This window comes from Lissotriton vulgaris, chromosome 5 (assembly GCF_964263255.1).
Source record: "Lissotriton vulgaris chromosome 5, aLisVul1.2, whole genome shotgun sequence".
NCBI classification, from domain to species: Eukaryota; Metazoa; Chordata; class Amphibia; order Caudata; family Salamandridae; genus Lissotriton; species Lissotriton vulgaris.
The window spans coordinates 1,513,609,081-1,513,633,774 of NC_141693.1; positions in this window are offsets into that span (position 1 = coordinate 1,513,609,081).

Genomic DNA, 24,694 nt, shown 5'->3' on the forward strand with positions numbered 1-24,694 from the left:
CAATCAGTAGTTAACAAATCTCTTAGGCTATGATGGCCCCAAGATATCTTTTCACCTATCTATGTCCTTTTTAAAAAAAGGATCAAATGTTGAGTACAACCAATCAGCTTGTAGCACCCTCTAGAACACTCCTAGCAGAGGCAGATTCCCTCAGATTTTCACCACAAGTTGTGTGTGAAGGGAGTCTCCCTAAGTTCTACTCAGTTCTTCTTCAACCTTCTGGATTTTCCCATGGAAATTTAATCTAACCAGCATGTCTGATAAAAAAGGCATTTTCTGCCCATGTTAAGACCTATGGCAGGAAAAGAGTTCATGTGGATGATCCACACAAGGCTGCATTTATTGCCTCCACCCCAACCAAGAGGTAAGACAGTGCAAAATAAGTCACACTTCCTCCTCAAATACTCTGCAGGATAGAGAGGGGAGGCTGCTTGTATGATTCCAGCCCACAAAGCAGCACAAGTCATCTGATGAGGAGAGTGATCATTTTTATAGGCCTCACAAGAGAGCCAGATCCCAGGAGGAGGCAGGAAACACCTCAAATCCTCCCAGGAAAGTAAAAACTCTAAGAATGGGAAACCTTGTAAAGTCTCTTCAGAACCTGCATCATCCTTACCTACCTCGCTTTTGAATAAGGAAAAAGAACATCCTTTAGCCTTTTCCTCAGATTCTATGAGGCACAGAGCTGACAAAGAAACCGTCTTCAATGATATTAACGACAACAACACTATGCTTGTCGATGACTACTAGTACTAGTGTGTCATCGTCAGCGCAGGTGCCGATAGGCGCAACGATGACGGTAGCCATCTCTGGTCCTTCCATGAGAATTTCCCAATCTTAGGAGCCTATTGGTGAGCATTTCATTGCTGCAGATGAGGTCATTCCCATCGACTAAGACCTCATCAACGAACACTCGGTCAATTAATCCCTGTCGATGGATCTTTTGATGACACGTCAACAACCAAAATTCCTGTATCGGTGATTACAGTACCCTCACTCCGCCGTCGACAATGGTAAATATTGCTACCGTGATGAAAACCTTTCAGCATCCGGACGTATCTCCAATCAGTAAGATTTCCCCTTTGCCTACTTTGCACTTGTTGGACTTTCAAGAATCTGATGATGATGATGAAGTATGTCTGGTGGTTCATAGCCCTTTTGAATTAAATGTCAAATGCCAGGAGAAAGACTATGATTACGCAGATGAGGAGCAATATTATCAACCATATCTAACTCCACCATATCATTACCAACCTCATGGCTATCCTCCTGAGCCTCATCCTAAAGACATTTCACACTTGCCACTCTCTCTTATCCAGGACCTTCAGGTGATGCTAGCTGATTACAGACAGAGGTTGTACACACATAGAGGGGTGGAGAGAAAAAGGCGGTATTAGGAAGGTTGTTTTGAGAATCTTGAGTTTCTCTTGGAAACATTACCCATCCTTTCATTTCTTTTAATCCTGGTTGTGGAACCTGTTAATAAAGTTTTCTCTTGGTATCCACAAACTAGTTTTAAACACTTTCCCTTTAACTGCACGTGTTGTGGACCTATTCCAGTCACAGGGTGATATCCACTGATCACTATTTGATTTATATGTTTATATGTTGTTTGGTCTTGTACATTTGTCTTATGGTCTTTTTATGTTAAAACCCCCCTCCCTATGCTCCGTCCAGAGTGTGGTTACACCTGGGCGTATTGTAAGCAGACCTGATGATGAAGCATGTCACACACTTCGGTGTGTGAGTGAGGGCAGTATTCTCAAAACAAAGGACTTTTTGTTTTGTGAGGTGTTTAGGGGTTCTCCTTCTTTTTCTTGTTTTTTCTCTCCACCCCTCTATGTGTGTACAATTATTACTCAGGGGGTTCGGGGTGTGAGAGCCTTAGATACGATTGACCCTCTCCCCTTATGTGTGTTGAATGATACAGACAGAGGTTCCCACCTCCGGTGACCAAAAAGGACCTCCACCACCTCATTTGGAACCTCCAAGAACACCAACTTTGCCACCACCAGTGATACCTACAATAACAATGCGCCCACGAATAGTGGAAACTGCTGCGGAAGATCCTTCGTCCTCAGATGAGGATAGAGAAGAAGGAAAGATCCTGCATCCTCATCCACAGATAGATCCTTGGGAAGATTACGTTCTCCCCACTCCCGCTCCTCTGCCACATCATCCAGTTGACTCGCCTCCCGAAAACATTGGGGGGGGCCTCAATTTAATGGAAAGAGCAATCCACAAGGTTACTTCTGCCAATCACGGTGAAGCATACAGCAGAGTATTTCCTGTATGACTTCAAAGAGAAAACTAGAAAATCGTTACAATCGATTCCCATAATCAATTACATCTGGCAGGATGGAGCATCAATTATGAAGACATCGGCCACAATCTTACCACTGCTCCTGCGGATTGATAAGAAATACAGGGCTCCAGAGTATTCCCCTTCTTTTTTTAATAATTCTTTTTATTGAAACATACAGCAGTTCAAATAGAAAATACAGAGGATACAGTTAGTAGATGAATAATAGCGGCGTACAGTGCAGTTGGATTACATTTCAACATAAGGGGTAAGGGGGACATTTGGTTCAGAACAATCAGGAGGCATAAAGATTTCTCCACGATATCGATTCCAAGGGCTCCAGATATGTGCCTATTTTTTGGGACATCCCCTGGCAACATAGACTGTCTTCTTCCTAAACATACACCAGACAAGGTCCCTCTCCCCTAGGCCTCCAAAGTAGGTGGTTTAGCAGCTCCCCATAGTTGTGCAATGTTTCTCTTGGCTATCATGATTCCCATGGTGGCCCATTGTGTCTGATGAGTGTTCAGGTCTGCGGGTTCCCATATGTTGAGGAGGCATCGCCTCACCTCCGGTGAAAGACGGGTGCGTAGCACAGCAAATATTGCCTTGTGTACCTCATGCCAGAAAGAACTGACATACTTACATTCCCATATAATGTGTAAAAAGCTTCCCAGTTTACCACAGCATCTTCTACATTCCGCTTTGTCAGTTATCCCCATATAGATCAAGTGTGGCCCAGTGACAAACACAATGAAGGATTTTTAGCTGTACCAGTCTAAGGCACGCCGGTATGGCGATCACTCTAGGGGAAGACACTGCCTCTTGCCAATCTTCGTCGTCTCCCATCCATTTCGCCCTTAATGCCTGTAGGGGATCGGGCATATTGTTTATCAGCTTTATGTATATTAGGGAAATCATCTTTTCAGGAAGGTGACCATCTAAGATTCTGAGGCTTCAGGTGGGATTGTCCCTTTAGGTAGAAGCGTTTGGAGTGAGTGTAGGAATTGGGCATATCGGAAATATTCTGTGACAGCCAGATCATATTCAGCCTGTAATGTGTTGTAGGATTTGACTCCCCCTTCTCCCCAAATGTCTTTCATTTGTGTAATGCCAATGAGAACCCATCTGTCAAAGCCTTTTGATCTCCAAAGGCTGCCCAGTGTTTCAGAATCCCAAAGGGGGGTTGCCAACGTCAGTTTACATCCCCACCCAAGAGAGTTGGTTGAGTTGTGCCAAATTTGGACTGAATGCTAGGTGGGGCTCGTCAAGGTGTGTTTTGTAGGCCACAAATAGTGTGACCTGTTATAGTTACCTCCGGGAAGGAGCCATTTATCCTTGGCATTAGCCAGGGTCGTCACCTCGTCCATAGGTGCCGTGATTTATGGCGGCAAGGTGTGCTGCCCAGTAATATTTTTTTATGTCCGGAAGGCTTATGCCACTATCGTACCAGTTTAGGGCCAGTTTATTTAGGGCAATACGCAGTTTTCCGCCCCAAAGCAATTCTCTCTGAAGACCCTCTATTTCCCTGAAATATTGTGCAGGTACAGGGTAGAGGGCATTTTGCAAGTCGTAGAAAAATCTGGGCAAGGACATAATTTTAAACAGGGCTGCTCTGCCCAGTAGGGAGAGGGGAAGCGACTTCCAACTTATAACATCTTTTTTGAGTCTACGCAGGTGCGGAAGGAGATTTTGGGCATTGCGGGCTGTGGTATCATGGGAAATAAAAATACCAAGGAATTTAAAACCCGCTGTGTTGATCTGGATTAGACAGTTTCCAGGGGGGTAGGAGAATCTCCCCTAAGGGCGAATAATAAGGATTTACCCAAATTGACCTTGACTCCAGAGAATCTGCCAAACACTGCCAAAATATCTAAAACTACTATGAGGGATTTTGCCGGGAGGCCGGATAAAGTAAAATGACGTCCGCGAAGAGTGAGATGTGGTCACCCCAGTCAGGGGACTATCTCAGCCCTCGTATCATCTGGTCCTGTCTGATCCAGGCAGCCAGTGGCTCCTGGGCAAGGGCAAAAAGATGGGGAGAGAGTGGCCAACCCTGAAGGGTTCCACTGCTAAGTGGGAATGTGGCTGACAGTGTGTGTTATTGACCACTACCTGGGCCAGAGGGTCTTGGTACAGGAGATGTACCCACTGCATGTAATTTGGGCCAAATCCCAGTTTTGCAAGTACTGCCCAAAGGTAGGGCCACTCAAACGTGTCGAATGCCATGGTTGCATCCAGGGACACTATCACAGCCGACTCCTGAATGGTTGAAGCTCTGCTTAGCACTCCGTGAATCCTGCGTACGTTCAGGGCCGTATTTCTGTGTGGCATAAAGCCAGCTTGATCTAGGTGCACCTGGGTGCCTATTACCTTGAGCAGATGGACAGCCAGAAGTTTGGCCAGGATTTGGGTTTCGGCGTTTAGGAGGGAAATCGGCCTATATGAGGCACAGTCAGTCCAGGGCTTCCCTTCTTTATGTATGGTTACTATAGTGGCTATTCTCTGTTCCCTCGATAGAGCCCCAAGTTCTAACGATTCCTCAAACATCGATTTCAGGTATGGTGCGAGTTTATCGGGCCGTAGTTTATATAGCTCGATGGGGATACCGTTTGGTCCAAGAGCCTAGCCCGGTAACAATGCGAGTATTGCTTGCACAATTTCATCTGTGGTCAAGTCGCTTTCCATAAATTTGCGATCCATTGAGGAAAGACAAGGGAGTCTGATGTCACAAAGGAGGTCTTGTTAGTCCTCCTCAGTGTGTGGGGTTACTGTTGCGTATAACTTTTGAAAATGAGTGGCAAATCTGTCAACTATGTCTTGGGGTTCAGTGAGAGAGGTGCCTTCATTGTCTTTAAGCTCCGGGACTGATCTGCTTGCCCAGTCTTTTTTGTCTAACCATGCTATTAGCTTCCCTGCTTTGTCACCCAGTTCGTATATTCTACCTTGACGTTCCCTGCTCAGGAGTTTGGCCTTGTCCATTGCCAGGGCTTTATAGTTGTGTTGTTTCAGAACATGGAGCTTTTCCGGTGTCTCACCAAGTTCAGGTAGCCCTCCAGCCGATAAATGTCAGCCTCTATGTCAAGGATTCCTTTTTGTTTTTCTTTCTTCGCCCCTGTGATCAAGGACAGAGCCTGACCTCAAATTACAGTCTTAAAAGCTTCCCATAGGGACTGGGATGAGGATACTGACCCTACATTGTCGGTGAATTAATTGTTTATGGCCTTGAGGAGGTTTTTATGAAGCTTCGGATCTCGAAGGCACCAGGGGTTAATTGGAGCCAGCCTACCCACCGTGGCTTGATTGAGTACTATGTGTATCCATACCAGAGAATGATCAGAGATGCCCCTGGCAAGGTGTCTGATTTCATGTTTGTAAGTGACTTGTGCTGCAGGGACCAGGCAAAAATCTAGACGGGATAGACTATGGTGGGCGCCAAAGTGAAAGGTGTGTTGTATTCGGTCTGGGTGATAAACCCTCCAAGAGTCCACCAGGCCCATAGCGTCAAGAAAATCGGGCAGCCAGCTTGCAGAGAGTCCTATTTACCTAGGGGGGTATGGGTCTAATATGCCCGAGACTACAGCATTGAAATCTCCGCCGAGAACCAGGAGGCCATCTGGTACAGTGAGTAGGAATGAACCCAGATCAGTAAAGATGGAGCCCTGCAGTCCCGGGGGTACATAGATTGACATGAACGTGACCGTGCGGCCCTCCCATGTGCCCGAAATCCCAGCGTATCAGCCTCTCTCATCCGTCCAGATGGTGCCCACCTCAAGTGGAAGTGAATTTTTAATCATGATGCCTACACCTCTGGAGCCAGATGGGAATCCTGCGTGTGCAACCATTTTGTACCCTACCCTGTGCATTGCTTTACAGAGATTTCCAACCAAGTGCCTCTCCTGTAGGAGAACAATATCTGGGGCCTGTTGCTTGATATACTGGAGAACCACACTTCGTTTGATCTTGTCCCCGAGCCCATTGATGTTCCAGCTCAAAATGTTAACATTTTTTTCTCCCATAGCTCAGGTTACTGTTGGCTAGTGCCTCTGTGATAGTAGTGAAGTGAGTTACCGATGTGCGAACCATAACGATGCATAAATACAACCCCTCAACCTTACAGCCCCCCTCTCCCCTGTCCCACCAACCCACCCCCACCCTGCTGCCCTGCGCTCTGGGCTCAAAACTGCCCATAAGAAACTTGCAGAGTGCCTGTCGTCCTAAAGAAGAACTATTAATAGAAAATGTAAGGACGTAGCATCCCCTATTCACCCTCCCCGAAGCTACAGATAAAGAGTCCCCCAACGTGGGTCACACACCAAAGTTCCAAAAGTCAGTCTTAGAAAAGGGAGGCATCTCTCTGGGACCAAATCCCGCCACAGCCCGTTACCTGTCCAGCCAAACCCGATAGTTAGCCAGCATAGGGGAGGCCTCGTGTTCAGGTCATACTACTCAGCCAGGGGCCTGTAAGGTAGCCTCACCCCCAGCATTACGATCTTGTGACGTCCGCTCCATCTGATTCTCAAGCCAGTGCGCTGCCTCCTCCGGTTGTTGGAAAAAACAGATTTTTTCCCCAGCTTCCACTCGAAGACGTGCTGGGAATAACATAGTTATCCCTGAGTTTCTGTTTCACCGCCATGAAGGATTGTCTTTGACGCTGCACTTGTTGCGTGAGGATTCCCCTTCTTGCCTCACAGGTTACCCCAGGTCAGATTAATTCATTTCGCAGGCAGCACAGAGGAGATCTAAAAATCCAGCCACTCCCATCACATCTCCCCCTGATAAGGAGGGGCATAGACTGGACTTTATGGGGAAATGTTTTTCCAGCATGACTGCAGTCACAGTTCGGGCGGCCAATGCTCTAGTAATCATCAGCCGCTACGTTTGTCAGATGTGGTCTCACATGGAAGATAGAAGGCAAGAGCCTAGAACGATCCTATTGGAAGGAGAGCGAGCGGCCTCGGAGACCATCGACTGTGCTATGGACACAGCCAATACAGGTTTCCACCAGCTGGCAGGTGCAGCAGTGTTACGGCGCATGAGATGGTTAAAAGCCACTACCTTCAGACCCGAAGTCCAGACCAAGATATTATGACGTTCGATGGGGGCTCTTAGTTTGGGAAAGATATATAGAATGAGGTGCTGTTAACTATTAAGACTGACAGGGCAAAGGCTTTGGGCACCCTGCAGTATAGAAAAAAGCCTTTCAGAGGAGGCAAAGAATGCAGTTTCACCGCATAAAGAGGCAGTTATCAGAGAACGCACCAGTACCGGGCCTATCCGTCACAATCTAGACAAACCTACCAGCCTCCAACATACCGCCAGTCCTCTATGGCTGGTTTCTCATGTCATGGGGGCCGCAAAAGAACACTTAACTAGGTATGAGATGCAGGAAGAAAATTATCGAGACCTGGTAACAGCTTTCCACCTTTCCCCCTCCTGTGGGTGCGAAGATCTCCAATTTCTCGCAACAATGGTAGGAAATAACGGACCAATGGGTATAATATCTGGTTGCCTTTGGTCACACTCCAGAATTCATGAAAAGACCTCCCACTACCCCACCCAAAGGAGCCCACTACCCCCCCGTCTTCACTTATTGCACAAAGAGGCAAAAATCATACTCTCAAAAGGAGCAGTCGAGAAAGTTTCAACCCTAAAAAGGGGTCAGGTATTCTACTCCAGTTTTTTCTTGATAAAAAAGAAATCGGGGGAGGTGAGATCAATACTGGATCTCCAGAAGCTCAACAAGTTCGTGAGAAAATGAACATTCAGGATGGTAACTTTGGCCGACATCCTGTGTTGCCTCAACAGAGGAGGCTTATATTTCCACATCCCTATCCATCGAAAACATCAAAAATTCCTCAGGTTTACGGTAGCTGGTACCCATTACCAACTCAAGGTCCTCAATTTTGGCCTCAATTCGGCACCCAGGATACTTACCAAATGCCTTGCTCCAGTAGCCGCAGCCCTATGCTCTCATGGTCACCAAGTACTCCCCTACATGGCAAGCTACCAGGATGACAAATGCTTGTCTATAACTGTTCGGCAGTCTAGGACTGACAGTAAATTTAAGTCATCATTCCTTCCCAGCCAAATCATAGCATTTCTGCAAGCCAAATTAGATACCATCCAATGCAAAGCCTTTCTATTGAATGAACTCCAGATAAGACTACAGCAGTTGGTGCTAGTCATCTCAAGAAAAAGGTCCATTTCTGTTAGGAGGTACAAATCGCTCCTAGGAATGTGCTTATCTGCAATAGACCTCAGTCAAGGTACATCTGGCCTCTATCTCTCGTTATAGAAGAACTTCTAAAGTTCTTTCCCTTTGTGCCTCTAGCTTGGTGATTTAATTTATGAAGGGTCTTTTCTGCACCTTCTTTCTGGTGTAAGCACGCCCCACCACCCCTCCACTCCCACGGAATGGAAGCTTAACGTGGTCCTAGCTCAGTTGATGAAACAACCATTTGACCTGATACACAGAACTGAATTAAAGTTCTTGACATGGAAGGTCATTATTCTCCTGGCTTTCACCTCAGCGGGTGAGTGAAATACAGGCATTCAATATCAGGAAGCCTTTTTTCCAGTTCAAAGAGGATGCTGTGATTCTGAGAACTAATCCCTAAAGAACAGTCTCTCCACCTTAAATTGCCGGTTATACTCTGTTCCTTCTTCCTGAATCAACCAACATCACTGGAGCAGGCGCTGCACATGCTTGATGTTCAACAATGCTTCAAATTCTACCTGCAGAGAACCAAGGACATCCAAAAGACCAAATAATTGCTTGTGGCTTACGACCTAGGCAGGGAAGGAAATGCAAACACGAAATCCACAGTCACCAGATGGATTTCTGCAACTATTTAGTTTTGCCATATTAAGGTCTTTGATAAGAAGGATTAAAGCTCACTCCACCAGATAAGTAGCTACGTCCGCAGCCCTTTTCGCTGGAGTGACATTGGAAAAGATTTGTCGTGCTCATACCTTCACGCAACATTACTGCCTGGAGTCCTCGAAGAGTGCAGATGCAGTTGCCGGACAGGCGGTACAACGCCAGCTCTTTAATTAAGGTAAGCCTCTTTCAGGCAAAGAGAGTCCTCGTTCTTCTGGTGATTACAGGCACATTTAAGAATATGACTGTCTACAGTATAAGTAAACATGTTTATGTATGTATTAGGAGGCTTTTTTCTTACCTTCCTTTGATATTTTGCAGATCAAGACAGGATTATATAAAAAGTTTGCATTTTCTAGGAATAATTAGATAAATCATCTCATTCTTTATTTACGTATTTAAGAGTATATTGTATTGGTTATGATTTCTTCAGCCAGGATATATAGCAACAACTGAAAAATTAGATAGCATACAGACACCTCTAAGTATATCTAGTATATTATTACAGACTTTGCTGGTAACATACTTTAGAATGTCTCTCACCATCCACAACAGACCACATGATCTTTGATGTTACGGCTTGCTATTCGGATTCAAGCATGTGAATCTATGAAAGATACCCCAATACTGAATTAGAAAATAAGTTGCTCGCCTATAACTACAGTAATTCAGTATTTGTATATTTAATAAATTCACATGCAACCCACCCTCCTCCCTGTAGAGGCTTCTCTATTTTGGTTATGGGATACTTACTTCCCACTTGTTCTTGGAAAATCTGATGGAATCTGCCTCTGCTGGATGTGTTCAACATTTGGTCCTTTTTAAAACATGGCATGTGGCCGTTATAGCCTATGATATTTGTTAACTAATGCTTGATTAAGTTACTGTGGGGCTCTCAACTCAACGAAGGGGAATGATTTAAGCATGTGAATCTATAAAAGATACCAATACTGGATAACCGTAGTTACAGGTAAGCAACTTATTTTCCTACTGTATTGGGAGTTTGGCGAGAAGCCCACACATTTTACATGTTCAAGATCCACCATTCAGCCCTGGACATGTGACATGTGCTTGCTGGGGAAACACGCAGCTCAGAAAAGGGCTCATATGCAGGTTATATGAGACACTCAATCAATCAATCCATCAGAGTACTTGTCAAGCATGCTTCTTACCCGTGAGGGTCTCAAGGCGCTATGGGGAGGGGGCCTGCTGCTACTGCTCGAAGAGCCAGGTCTTGAGGAGTCTTCTGAAGGCGAGTGGGTCTTGGGTCTGCCGTATGTGGGTACGGAGGGTGTTCCAGGTCTTGGCGGCGAGGTAGAAAAAGGATCAGCAGCCGGAGTTCGTTCGTTGGATGCTGGGGACAGCAGCGAGGGCGAGGCTGGCGGAGCGGAGCTGGCGGGTGGGGGTGTAGAAGCTGAGTCTGCTGTTCAGGTAGGCTGGTCTGGCGTTGTGGAGTGCTTTGTGTGTGCGTGGGTGAGGAGCATTAAGGTGATCCTCTTGTCGATGAGGAGCCAGGGAAGGTCTCTCAGGTGGGGGGTGATGTGGCTGCGGCGGGGGACGTTGACGATCAGTCGGGCGGAGCCGTTTTGGATGCATTGTAGTCGTCGTAGGTGTTTGGCTGGGATTCCTGTGTAGAGTGCGTTGCCGTAGTCCAGTCTTGTAATGACGAGGGCCTGTGTCACCGTTCTTCTTCTTTCGGACGGGATCCACTTCTAGATTCTGCGGAGCATGCGGAGGGTGTTGTAGTAAGAGGAGGAGACGGTGTTGACCTGCTTAGACATGGAGAGGGAGGAGTTGAGGATAAATCCTAGGTTGCGTGCATGGTCAGTGGGTGTTGGTGCTGTTCCCAGTGTGGTCGGCCACCAGGAGTCATCCCAGGCTGAGGGGGTGGGTCCGAGGATGAGGACCTCCGTCTTGTCCGAGTTCAGCTTCAGACGGCTGCTCCTCATCCAGTTGGCAACAGCCTTCATTCCCTCGTGGAGGTTGGTTTTGGCGGTGTGTGGGTCCTTGGTGAGGGAGAGGATGAGCTGGGTGTCGTCAGCGTAGGAGATGATGTTGAGGTCATGATGGCGGGCCACTTGTGCGAGGGGGGCCATGTAGATGTTGAACAGAGTCGGGCTGAGGGATGAGCCCGGGGGGACGCCGCAGATGATGTCGGTGGCTTCGGATCAGAAGGGTGGGAGGCGGACGCTCTGGGTTCTGGATGATCTTCTCAGTGATTTTAGCCGTGAAGGGGAGGAAGGGATGGGTTGGTAGTTCTTGAGGTCCGTGGGTACTGCTGAGGGCTTCTTGAGCATGGGTCTAACTTCTGCGCATTTCCAGTCATTGGGAAAGGTGGCGGTCTTGAAGGTGGTGTTGATGGTGCGTCGTAATTCTGGAGCGATGGTGGTGGCAGCTCTGCGGTAGAAGTGTGTCGAGCAGGGGTCTTTGGGGGCCCCTGAGTGGATACTTTTCATGGTCAAGTTGGTGTCTTCAGTGGTGACTGGGGTCCAGGAGGAGACAGTAGGCTGGCAGGCATTGCTGGTGAGGGAGTTGGTTTCGGCATCAGGTGTCTGGTTGTTGAAGTGGTTGTAGAGGCCCTTGATTTTCAGATGGAAATAGGATCCGAGCTTGTCACAGAGGTCCTGGGAGGGGGTGAATACATGTCTTTTTTCTCATAAAAGGGATACAGTCATAATTTATGGAATAGAGAAAGATTATTGACAAGGATTTGTTCAGTGCATTCTGATTGACTTATAATGGAAATGATTAGTGGTTGTATAGCATGAGCACAAAAGGGAAATTTGTTTTCTTATTAGCTTTACCTACCCTGTCCTTTTTGGCCTGAAAAGGTGACGCTCTGATATTTGGCTGCGGGTAGAAGCCCATAAATTGCCTTCAGACGAAGGGAAACTGCTGTTACTATTTTCTGGTGCAAAAGAAGTGTCCAAAGCACAAAGCAGAGCTGTCTTCAAATTCAATACTGCAGACAAATGGCTATAAAACAACGTTCAGGAGCTGTAAATAGATTATCTCCAGCTGCAAGAGTTGGACTGAATGTGCGCCACAAATACATGTACTGTGCACATTCCTGGTCCAAAAGCAAGAAAATATTGCACAGTTTTTTAGGGCAGAGGGGGACAGGGCAGGGTATTCCAAATGCAAAGTCTTATAGTTGTACAACATTGCATAACTTCTCAAAATGCAAGATTGTGGTAGGGCCACCTTTCAAGAGAAACAAGATCACCAATAATGTATAGCTGCAAGATTGTCTCATAAAAGCATCATCCGACCAGACAGCGCAGCAAAGATCTTTTGCAACAGCTTCGGTACTACATCATCTTGGACTCCAGATAAATCTTCCCAAGTCAACATTTGTACCTAACCCTTACTGAATGTAGTAGGAGCTATCTTGTATCTTTGGAGCAGAGACACTTCTATTCAAGAAATATGTTGGAGTCTGTAATCCACTCCTTTACCCACAGCGCAACAGATTTAATTCCTACTGGGCTTTGTTTTATTGTGCAGCTGACCATATGGAGGACAAGCTGCTGCAAACGAAACTAACAATACAATGATTGGGAGAGCTGACTTCTTCTTCTAATCAACTGGTCCCATAACATCTCTGATGGGTTGATGGGCCACATATTACCTCTTTTCAGATTCAGGATACCTGGGCTCTGAGAGAAACTACAAACCAGTCTTTACAGTGTATTTGCAAGCAGTCATGTTACAGATGATCAGGACCACAGCATTGTACCATCTGAACAAGCCTGTATATACCCATGAACCATATTGCTTGAAGCACAGAATGGCATTAGCGTGTGGCCAGAAACCAGATTTGGATGGCAATTCATCCACTGGATGCTGAGACTGCTACTTAGTTACAAAGTCATGCTTCCAAACCTTGTCCATCTGGTGAAGTCTGGCCGGCAATTCTCGTACATAATACCTGATTGCAATCAGGATGTACAGATGTTTTATTTTTCACTTTCCAATTGATTTAAGGCCCTCTTTTTGTGGAAGCTAAACATAGTCCTATGTTGCTGAGAACCCATGTACAAATCTTTATTGTAGTATTTTTTATAGAAAGAAGCCGTCTTTGTGGCTATTATCTCAACTTGCAGAGTAACCAACATCTAAGCCTTGAATGTGCATAAACCCTACAAATGTTCACAAAAATAGAGCATTGATGAGAAGTCCTCTCCTTTCTTCTGGAAGTAGTACCTAGGTTCCTCATAAATAAATCCATACTATTGCCCACTTCCTTTTAAAACTGCACTGCTCCAGCAGAAAATTGTCTCTGCTTCTTGAGTGTGGGAAGCTTCAACTGACTTAAACAGATGAGATCAGAAAAGAAAAACACATGTTTGGTAATTTCTGCACTTTTAGAAAGCCCGGGGGTTGCTCAACACCTTTTAAAATGTCTTGATTCTGTCTTGAATAGTTTTCTTGTTAACTACTGTGTCTTGAGGAGAAAACCATGCCATTCAAATCCGTGCTTTGACTAATAGTGAAGATCCCAGGAAAGAGTAGAAAGAGTTACGTACCTTTTCCTTCCGAGGCAGCTCACAACTGAGGACTCATGGAAGGTGAATTTCTAGTACTATGAAAGCAAAATGGTCTAGCAGATAAGATTTCCCCAGCTCCTCATACAATGCTTTTGAGAGCATGGACACTAGACATGCTCTTAATGCCACACACACAGACTAAACGAGCAGTGTTGGGCCCTGCTCGTTTACAAAAGAAGTTCTCGTGGCTTGCGCCGGCCCGCAATCTACGTTCCTCCTCGGCCAGGTTGGTGACCATACCTAGGTTTAGGAGATCCAGAGCAGGAGGCAGATTGTTCGGCGTGGCCGCGGCAAAACTCTGGAATTCGCTTCCGGCTGAACTTAGGCATGCCTCCGACTTTCCTGCATTTAGGAGGCATTTAAAAACATGGCTTTTTCCCAAACCCCTAGCTTTTTATTAGTTTCCCCCCTTTCGATATGAGCTTGTTAGCGCCAGGATGCCTTTTTTAGGTGATAGTGCGCTTTAGAAATGAAGTAAATAAAATAAATACACACATGAAGCACCACATTCTTATCACATACGATAGTGGAAAGCAGGAAACCCAGTTATAGGGAACTGCAGAAATTGCACAAGGAAGAGATTGGTAGATCGTCCCGCGTCACAGGCCTGTTCACCAATGATTACAATCAGTAGCTACCAACTGAGAGTCCCCACTTAAGTTGTGTAAGGGAGCAGTATCCACCTTGGACTGTGGGTGAAAGAGTACTTTTGGAATAGCCTATAGGAGGCCAGGTGAGTAAAGTGGTTCAAGTCTCTCACCATCATGCTAAACTAATTCCTAATCTGGAAAGCACAGTCTCTCTGAGGTAACCGTGTCTACCTTCTAGTAGTGTTGACATGAGACAGATTTCTCTAGAGCTGGTGTTCTAAGAATGTAGATGGAATCAAAACAAGAATTGATTTGAGAAACCACCTAGTAAAGCACACAAGTAAATTTAGTATAATGGAAATGTATGCTAAAAGAAGACCAAAACTGGAAAAACGTGATCACTCACTTTAAAAATATGTATTTATTCATTTGTAGAGCGCCTGGTTATACCAACGGTGTGTTCCTGAGCTAAGAGACACAGACGCGCATTTATGGTGAGGTGCTAGCTGCGCTGTCAGTGTTCCTTGTTTTTGCTTTCGCTGATGAGCACTGCTGCTTTTAATAATTGTTACCTGTTTTTTTTTGTTTTGCCGATCAGCATTAATGCTTTAACCCCTTGCCCGCGGCCGGAATTCCGCTCCTGCGCGGCACATTCCGATTGTGGGCGTGGTCATGACGGCTGGGAGCCATCATCAGCACACGAGCACTGTGTGCCATGACGGCTCCCAGCCGTCATCAGCATGGAAGGGGTTAAAACGGTACAGCTCAGTGTTAATTGAGGAGTCTTGCACTGCTCTTTTAATTATTAATACGCTCCTCTGACTTACCCGGTCGCTCAGGCATCATTTCTAACACTGCCACGTTGCCTTTCCTTTGGTCAATGCCCCGGTCCACCACGGCTTGTGCCGGATAAGTGGAGGGCTTCCCCCGACCAATAGCTAGGCACCCCCTCAAAGTAACACACTTCCTGGGACGGCAGAGGCGGGCCTTTCTCCCACAAAACAGTATTTCAAGCAAATGCCGGCTCTGACGTGCAGCGGGCGCGCCGCTGGCGTGCCTAAAGCAAGCCTAACTGCGCCCGTCAGCGACCGATCTGTGACCAGCGCCAGCCATGCTGCTCGACACCAACCAGATTCACATATTATGCTATATAAAGTGCATATCCTTGAGCTTAACCCAATAGCCTGCCACAGGCCAACATGTTTTGATCCCTGCCTACTGGATTATGAGCCACACGATGTGGAACTGTAAGTCCTGCTCTTTTAAATGTAACAAAGAAGTATTGAGTAGACAGTGTAAAGCTTTGGCAGAAGTCACACCCTCAGAACCTCGCACTACCGGCTACAGCTAAACCGCCAAAATAAAAGCCTACCTAATCAACTGCAGATCTCTCCCTAAACATGTAGATAACATCTGGCTACTACTTGATTCTAATTCCTTGGATCTCATCTTCTTAACAGAAACCTGGTTGAAAGAGAGTTCTACCCCTGATATTTCAATGACAATCCCAAAAAACTACAAAATAGTTTCAGAAAATCGGTAGGGATATAGAGTGGGAGGCGGACTTGCTGTAATTATTTGAAAGGACTGGGGGATCTCACATAGAAGGGTCGAACATACTGACCTGATAGAAGCACTATCCTTCCACATCACAAGCTCCCCTAATTTTTTCATTGCGGGATTGCTGATTTGCAGGCCACCTACTTCTAAGCCCCCTGAGCTATGGGAAATCTGTGAGCAGATTGATGATCTCTCATGCTGATCTCTCACTAAAATAAACTATTTCCTTAGTATTAGGGGATTTTAATGTCCATATGGACAATGATATATGTCCCATAGCCATCCAATTAACGGAAAAGTTAATTGGACTGAACCTTAAACAACTAGTCCTTAAGCCCACACACAAGGCTGGTCATACTTTGGACTTTATCTTTGCTAACATCCCCACTCTCACAACCGAAGATCCTATTCCCCTCCTATGGTCAGACTACAGTCTTGTTTCTTTTTACCTAACTACTTCCATAAACCACAATGTTATAAAACCTAGATACAAAATCAAAAAGAATTGGAGGTAAGTTACCTCTGAAGTACTAGGACCTATATTAGCAAACACCCCTCCTTACCGGAGACCCGAACAGTGACACAGTAATCTTTAACCAATGGGTCATATCAGCCGTGGACCAAATAACTCCCATGAAAACAATGAAACAGGCCAGGAACACACCTTCTGCCCCCTGGTTTACAACAGCACTTCGAGCAGAAAAGAGCAGTTGCAAGAAACTTGAGCGGATTTGGCATCTAGCCTACGACCCTGAGGCAAAAAAGATATACAGAAAGGCAATAAAACAGTTTCACAAATTAAAACGCAATATTATTAAGGATCACATCACCAATCAAATAAAATCTGCTGACAATTCCACTAAGGATTTTTTTTAATTGTTCAGGGATCCTTAAACCAGAGGTACTGAAAAGTAATATCGTCCCCTCTGCCACACTCTGTGAGAATCTCTCGGTTTTCTTCAGAGAGAAGATCCAAGACATCTATGCAGCCTTTCCGGAGAAGGAATCACCTATCACGTCACTACCTTCCCCCCCTCCCAACTTCAACATGGTCTGAATTTAGCCCCTGCGATATGGCTACACCCCTCAAGCAGCTAGAAAAAACTAAATCCGGGTCCCCAATTGACCCCTGCCCACCCAGGTTCTTTAAAATATTAGCATCGCTGCTTAACCCTGCCTTAAACCAACTATGTAACACCTCGTTGGAAACCGGCATCTATCCATCTAGCTGGAAGATTGCTAGTGGCCAACCTATCCTTAAAAAGGAGAATGCAGACCCTACAATCCCGAAAATTTTCAGACCAATCTCTCTCCTGCCAGCACCTGCTAAGATTCTTGAAAAGGAAGTGCAAAAACAATTATCTACATTCCATTCCTGGAATCCAATGAACTTCTCCATGACACCCAGCTGGGTTTCAGAGCAGAATACAGTACGGAGACAGCACTACTCGAAGTAACAGAAACTGTCAGGGAGACTATGAATAAAGGGAACTGTGCAATGCTGGTGTTATTGGATCTTTCGGCAGCATTCGACACAGTCTCCCATAAGATCCTCTTAGACTGGCTTAAACAGTTGGGAGAAAAGGGGACCACGTTAGCTTGGTTTAGCTCCTTCTTAGAAGGTCGCTCCCAGAGAACTAGGCTGCATCCCCACACCTCCAATCCACGCCCTCTGATTTGTGGAGTTCCTCAGGGTTCTGCACTTAGTCCTACCCTGTTTAACATTTACCTTGCCCCCTTGCTCCTCTGATAAAGCAGCACGGTGTTGATGTTATCTCATATGCTGATGACGCGCAGCACGTGTTCTCTTTCCATGATCGCTCTGATACTGTATTTTCAAACTTTAGGCAGTGTCTCATGGACATCTCAGCATGGATGACAGCTAACTGCCTCAAGCTGAACACAGAAAAAACAGAGGTACTATTTTTCAACCAGCCCTCACACCCTCTATCAAATCTATGGCCCACAGAACTCAACCCCCTCCCCTTCCAGTCTCGTCTGCTAGGAATCTAGGGTTTAAGATAAATACCTCCCTGTCATGCAAGACTCAGATAGGCCAAGTCTCTGCGCCTTGCTTCTGCAAAATGAAGGCCCTCCGGAGATTCCTCTACTTTCTACCTGTGGACTGCAGGAAAACAATAGTCCATGAAGTGATTACATCACAACTGGACTACGCAAACAGTCTGTACCTGGGGCTGCCAGCATACCTACTCAGAAAACTGCAACCAGTGCAGAACGCGGCAGCGAGGCTTATAAGAAACATCCCACTAAGACATCACATATCCCCTCATCTGCGTAGTCTCCACTGGCGGCCTGTCAAGAGAAGAACTGAATTTAAGGCATTAACCCTCGCATATAGTGCACTCAATGATACGAGCCCACAATACCTAAAGAAGAGAGTTCGTAAAAACCATCAGTCCAGGACGCTTAGATCTATTCACAGTGAGTGCCTTGTCATCCCCCGCTTCTCTAAATCCAGAATTGGAGGATGATCCTTTTCTGTCAAAACGGCGACCTTATGAAACTCCATGCCCGATCATATCAGATAAGCCAAATCGAAACTTATTTTCTGGAAGGCTTTGTAAACTTGGCTCTTCAGCCTCCCTTAGCAAAATGGGCATTGACAACTCTAGCCTGCCTTCACCTTCAATGTAGTCGCAAGCGCCAGGACACCCCCGTTGGGGGTAGCTGTGCGCTATGCAAGCCTAAATACATACATACAAACCATCGGTTCTGAAGAGGTGTTACTAGCGTCTGCTTATCCTACCCAGATGCATAGACTTCCTGGTGTAGCCGTTATTAAGTTTTAGCAAACAGCCAGGTCTTTAGCTGTTTGCGGAATCTACTTTCACATTGCTCTGTTCTTAGGGCCATCGGTAGGGTGTTCCATGTTTTTGCTGCAAGGTATCTGAATGAACATGCCCCCATTCTTGCTCTATATATTCTTGGTACCGTCACCAGGGCCTTCCCCACAGATCTTAAATTCCTACCTGGGATGTATTGGGTTAGCAGTGGTTGAAGTATTAGTTACACTGTGCTCTTTAAATTGAGTTCAGCATGCACTGTCCAAGAAAACTTCTGCATAGTACCTGTTCGAGGCTACAAGAGGCTTTCTCTGCCCCCAGGTTCACAGCTTTACTCCCACCTGCACACTCCCCCTCATCATTTAACACCTACTTGAAGTTTGCGAATTGTTTAGCGCCGAGACGCCTGCGGGTATTTGTTCGCGCTTTATAAATGTCAAAATAAAATAAAATAAATAAAATAAATCAATAGTCGGGCTGGAGGTCCTGGAATATAGTCAGCCACATCATGTAGTTCCTAACCTGTTTATAGCTTTCAATCATCAGAGGGTGCCTTTAGGTGTGTCCCTGGCATACACCTCCCTGACAGACAGTGTTTGTTCTGTTTCTGCCAAAACCAGTTGATGAAGCCCCCACTTTTCCAATTGTGAGTCCTTAGTCCTCCATGGGAGAGTTCTTCATGGTTCCAGCTCGCAAAATTAGAAGTTGGTTTATCACGGATTCTCAAGTTTCAGCAAGTAATCTTTACAAATACCAGTGCCACCCCATTTCCAACTGGTGACTGCTCTGTTCTACTTTAAAAATCCTTCAGTTTGTGACCCCGGAAGCAAAACAGGAGATCATTTGTCTGGTCCTGTTTGAGAATCACATATCGGTGCTATGTGTGAACAACAGCCGCCTGCCACATAAATTAAAGTGAATCACTTGAGGCTGGTCTGTTACCTTTGGTACACCTCAAAGCAATGAGAGATATAAGTACAAATACATACTTACCTGCGATGTATTGGTACTCCCAGTGTAATGTTCTCATGCAGTGACTCCACTTGCAGTTTACTGTGATGTATTGACCTACAACCGTTCCTGTCCTGTACCCCCAACTTCGTTCCTGTCATTCTTCACAACATGTACTTGCCAGGCACCATTAGTTATAGTAGCTATAACAGATGTGAGGGGGTGTCTTTTGCATGTCTTTTGCAGTTTGCCCCTTTCGGCTTATACATCTCTGGACAATTCTAAACAAAGTCACTCAAAAGGAAAGAATAGATACTCCTAGTAAAGCTTACTTTGCATTTTTACCCCACCTGATGTTCTCATCCAAACTTGTTTGGTGGCCGATAACCACCAGGGCCTCTAGAAAAACTGTTTTGAATTATATATAGTCCAAATTTGCCCCATTTGTGCCCCCTCTGAAGTTCTCAAAAGTATCCAGCCTCAACAGACTGTTAAGGTCAAGTCAATATCTTTATTTCAGGGTTTTAAATCACAACACATTTCATATGTATACAAATAGATATAAAATATACAAGTATAGTGGCCCAATTCAAGGTATAGCACAAAGTTCATGTCTGGCAAATTTTTCAAGTCAAGTCAAAATAGCTTTATTCGGTTCAGATGGACCATAAAAGCGTAAAATACAAAATAAATGCTTACAATTATCATGTCTAAATTATACACTAGGATAACTCATAACTTTAAGGCTCAGCACTCAAAAAACAAGATTAAAAAGATATATATTTTTTTAACTACTTAGAAAACACCAATTTATTTACAATTCATAACGTTTCCTTATTGAGCTTGCAGTTCTGATAAAGTTTAGTCCAGCAATGCATGTAGCAGCATTGGTCAAGGAACATAAGAAATCAGAACCCTATCCTCCTGATAGGTACAAGGGCAAATTTCTCTTAAAATTGGGGTAAGGAGCCTTGCCCTTGGTTCTTGGTAAAGTGTGCAAAACAGCATAAAGTGCAAGGTGCTTTGTTGGGCTAAATTATTGCAAGGACAGGGAATAAGATTCTCCCACCAATCAGCCTGTTTAGGGAATGCCACAAGAAAGTGCAATGTGCGAAGACTAAACCTAGTCATAAAAAATCGGAACTGTACATTTGTGGTAAAAGACAGGTAAAATTGTGATTGTGCAAGGGATCTATCAAATTGATATTGCAATCCTGATTGCCGCTAGCCATTAGTCGACCCCACAAATTATGCTTCTTTTATAATCATTTTCATATTTATGTGAATGCTTGCTGGATTATCATATTAATGCCCCAGACCTATTATATAAAATTTTTCTTTCACAAAAATCGGAGGCATGGGATAGCCGAGGCATTGTTAAGAGTCATACAATCCTTGATAATTTCTCTTGTCAATCTTTAGGTCCTCCGACAGCCAGATTTTAGCCCAGAAGATCAGTGGGGCGATGTGAATTTGGTCCTCTATAAAATCCAGCCCTACCTCAGAGTGACAAAAGCCTGTGTGAGCACTTTTTAGGGTCATCAGCAATCTTTTTATGAACTTGTTTTCCAAGATTTGTAATTAAGTGCTTTTGTGGTGTCCCCACACTTCTGCCCCATAAGTTACATCAGAGAAGCATTTTGATTTGTATAAAGTGATCAATTCTGCTGCCGGCTTATGGCCCAGTTTACAAGCAAAGGGGAATAGGCCCTCTACTACGCGGCTAGTATGCTGTGCCCTAGCTGTAACAAGTTGATCCCAATTCAGTTTATTGTTAAAAACATTCCCCAAGTGTGTAAAATTGGATACCTTATCAATAGTCTTGCCCTTTACAGTAAACTTTCTTGTTTAAGTTTGACTCGGGCCACACACTATGATATAAGATTTCGTAAAATTCACTTTTAGGTCCAATGCTAACATAAAATCAGTAAAAACACTCAAAGATTTCTGTAGGCTATTGGCGGTTAAGGCCATTAAGACAGTATCGTCCGTGTAAGACAACAAAGGGACCAGGTTACCTCCAATTCTAGGGAAGTCTAAAGCCTGCTCTATTAGGGATGACTCTAAGACTTTTGTGTACAGAAGGAAAAGAAAAGGGGCCAGTATGAACCCTTGGCGGACTCCCTCTGTAGAGACAATAGGCCCAGTCCTCTCTCCCCCAGGGCCAAATAGGATGGCGACAGTGGTGGTGTGCAGCCTACGCAGGATGATGAAAAGTGATTCCTCAAAGCCCATTTTCCCCATCTGGCCCCATAATTTCTTCCTGTTGACTGTGTCAAAAGCACTGGACAAGTCCATGAAGGCAAGATTGGTTGACCCCTTCCTTGCCCTCATGTACTTGTCCATGATCAATGACAAACTGAGACACTGTTCGTTCGTTCCCATGCCCCTCCTGAAGCCATATTGTGTTTGGGACATGAGCCCGGAGGTATCTGCCCAGGTCTCGGGCCACGCTAAATTAACCCTCCCTAACACCTTGACAGTAGCAACTATTAGAGAAATAGGCCTATAACAAGCTGGGTCATCCTTATTTCCCTTTTTGTACACAGGTACCACTATGGCCTCTTTCCAAGACAATGCGATGGAGCCAAATATTACTGCTCTAAAGACATTGGTCAAGAGGGGGCCCAGAGTTGAGGATTGCTTTTAAATAAATCTAGAGGAATCTCATCAGGGCCTGTGGGTTTCAGGCATATCCCCTTTGCAAGGGCGTCCTCGACCTCGCTCACTGTCAGAGAGGAGCTCAGTTGGTGCTCTGTAATTGGGTCTATTAGGACGTCTAGGCAAGTCTCCTGCGATGTAATTCCATTCAGGTTGAATATGTTTGTGAAATGAGATTCCCAAACTTTCCCCAGAATCATTGAGTCCATACCCCTTACGTCCTTTGTAAATAGAGGGCGGGTTATTACCTCACAAAAACTCGTAGTCTTTAAGTGCTCTTAGTCTCTCTAGATCTTCCCAGGGTAACCTTCTTCATTCTCCTTTCCTCTGGTTGATTGTGCTTTTGTAAACCTGCCTCGCATTATAATTAGGATTTATCTCAACGGAGTACATGCAGTGCTTTCTTGAAGTCTCTTTGGGCCCTTGAACCCTCGGCATTAAACCATGTTGTCTCCTGAAGCCCTGTATAACCATTTCTGGGGGGAGTCTTGATCTAAACATTTCAGGATGGAACTTAAGGAATCTTTAACAATCTTCTCTTCGAATTAGGAGGGATTTATTTTGCTCCATTTCAATCTCACCCCTAGATTTGAATTATACTGGAGGGGCAACCATCATCCTCCTTCTCCTGAGTAGTTACAATCAGGGAGGCAGTGAGGGGGTTATAGTTGCTGCCAATATTAGGCTCCACCTCAAAGCTGTCAACCCAGGAAGCAAATTTTCTAGATATTAACATGAAGTCAATGACGTTTTCCCTGCCTCTGCCCAAAAAGGTAGGGTACTTTATTTGGGGGCTACTAACCAGGGTAGCAACCAAAAACAGGTTGTTTACAATAATAATGGCTTTTAAGGCGTTACCCTGCGGGGTGTGTGTAAAATGCGTCAGTGGTTGATCCTCGGTGTCCAATAGCCCACAATTTCGATGTGAACTGTGCCGACATAAAGTGCAATTAAAATCTCCTACCCAATAAATACACAGGGGCTGCCACTTCCCCGCAATCTTATCAATTTCGTCCTTAAGAGTGACAATGTCATCACAGCTATTTTGATCAAATATATTGTAATACCAATTAATCAATAACGTCTTGGCCTGAAGCAGGATAGAGATCAAAATAAGTTGATACCAGGGAGAATCAACAATGGTCTCTGCCTTAATGGACCCGCATTTGACAGAAATCTGTGTCTCCAACCCTCCTTTTGCCCTCCCTGCTGGTGAAGCGATTGCATGGACATTAAAAGAACAATACCCATCTGACCCAATATTCTCCCTATACCATGTTTCCTGAACACAAATGATATCGAAGGCCTTAACATACTCTAACCACACCTCATACTCTAATTTCGGGCGGATGCCTGCAATATTCCAGGAGACAATTCTGAGAGAGCGGGCTTTATGGCTCCTTGTCACTGGATCCTCCAGGTTGATAATAGTGGGGAACCTGGCAGGCGAGAAAACTAAAGTCATGTCCCTCCACTCCGGAATTGAGTGAAGATGGTGGGATAGGTGAATCAATCTCAGTCTCTGTTTCATATATGTGACTAAGAGTAATAGATGTTTTATGTGAAGAGTAGTCCACTCAATTTTCATCCAGCCCTTACCCTATTGGTCACTACATCAGAGTCTCTCACTAGGTAGGTGGCTTGCAGCCGACAATGGTGGCTGCTTAAACGCGGAGCTCCGCAATTGAGCCCTATTAATCCTGGCTAAACGGCGCCCGAGACCCCCACCTCCCGCACGGCGATCGAGGAGGGAGTGTCCCCCCAGTGTATCTCAGAACCGGGAGTGACAGCGGACAGGAAAACCTGCTGGGGCGCGATGTCCGACTGGCTGATGAGCTGCGGGGGAAGAGTTAAGATGGAGGCTGTGGCGAGGAGTCTGACCCTTCCGATACCGCGGAGGAGGAAGTAGCTGCGGAAAGGCAAGACTCAGCATTGTGAGGCTGCGACCGGCGGACGGGTCTGAGGGGGCCATAGCCTCGAGAGTGGAGGCAGGAGTGAGACTAGGCAGCGCCGACCAGCGGAGGAGGGGCATCAGAGACCTGCGATCCTACCGGGGTTCGCGCCCGAGCGGGCTGGTGCGCAGCAAGATGGGGGCTGGAATGGCGCCTGCGGTGGCTCCTCGGATTCCTAGAGACCGCTGTGAGGGAAGCGGCTGCTAGGGTGCAGGACCTCCGCCTTCAGGGCAGTGACTGATAGCCATATCCGATGGGCCCTCATACCGGAGAATAACGGCGGGACTGAGGTGAGACTGAGCCAGCAGTGAGCGGCGGAACAATCTGAGCCCGAGGGGGACCACACCGGGTTCTCAGCTGTGGGTCCGCCAGAAGAGGACAAATGTGGCGAGATCTGCCCTGGCTCTACAATGCACCGCGGATGATGGAGGATATCGCGGA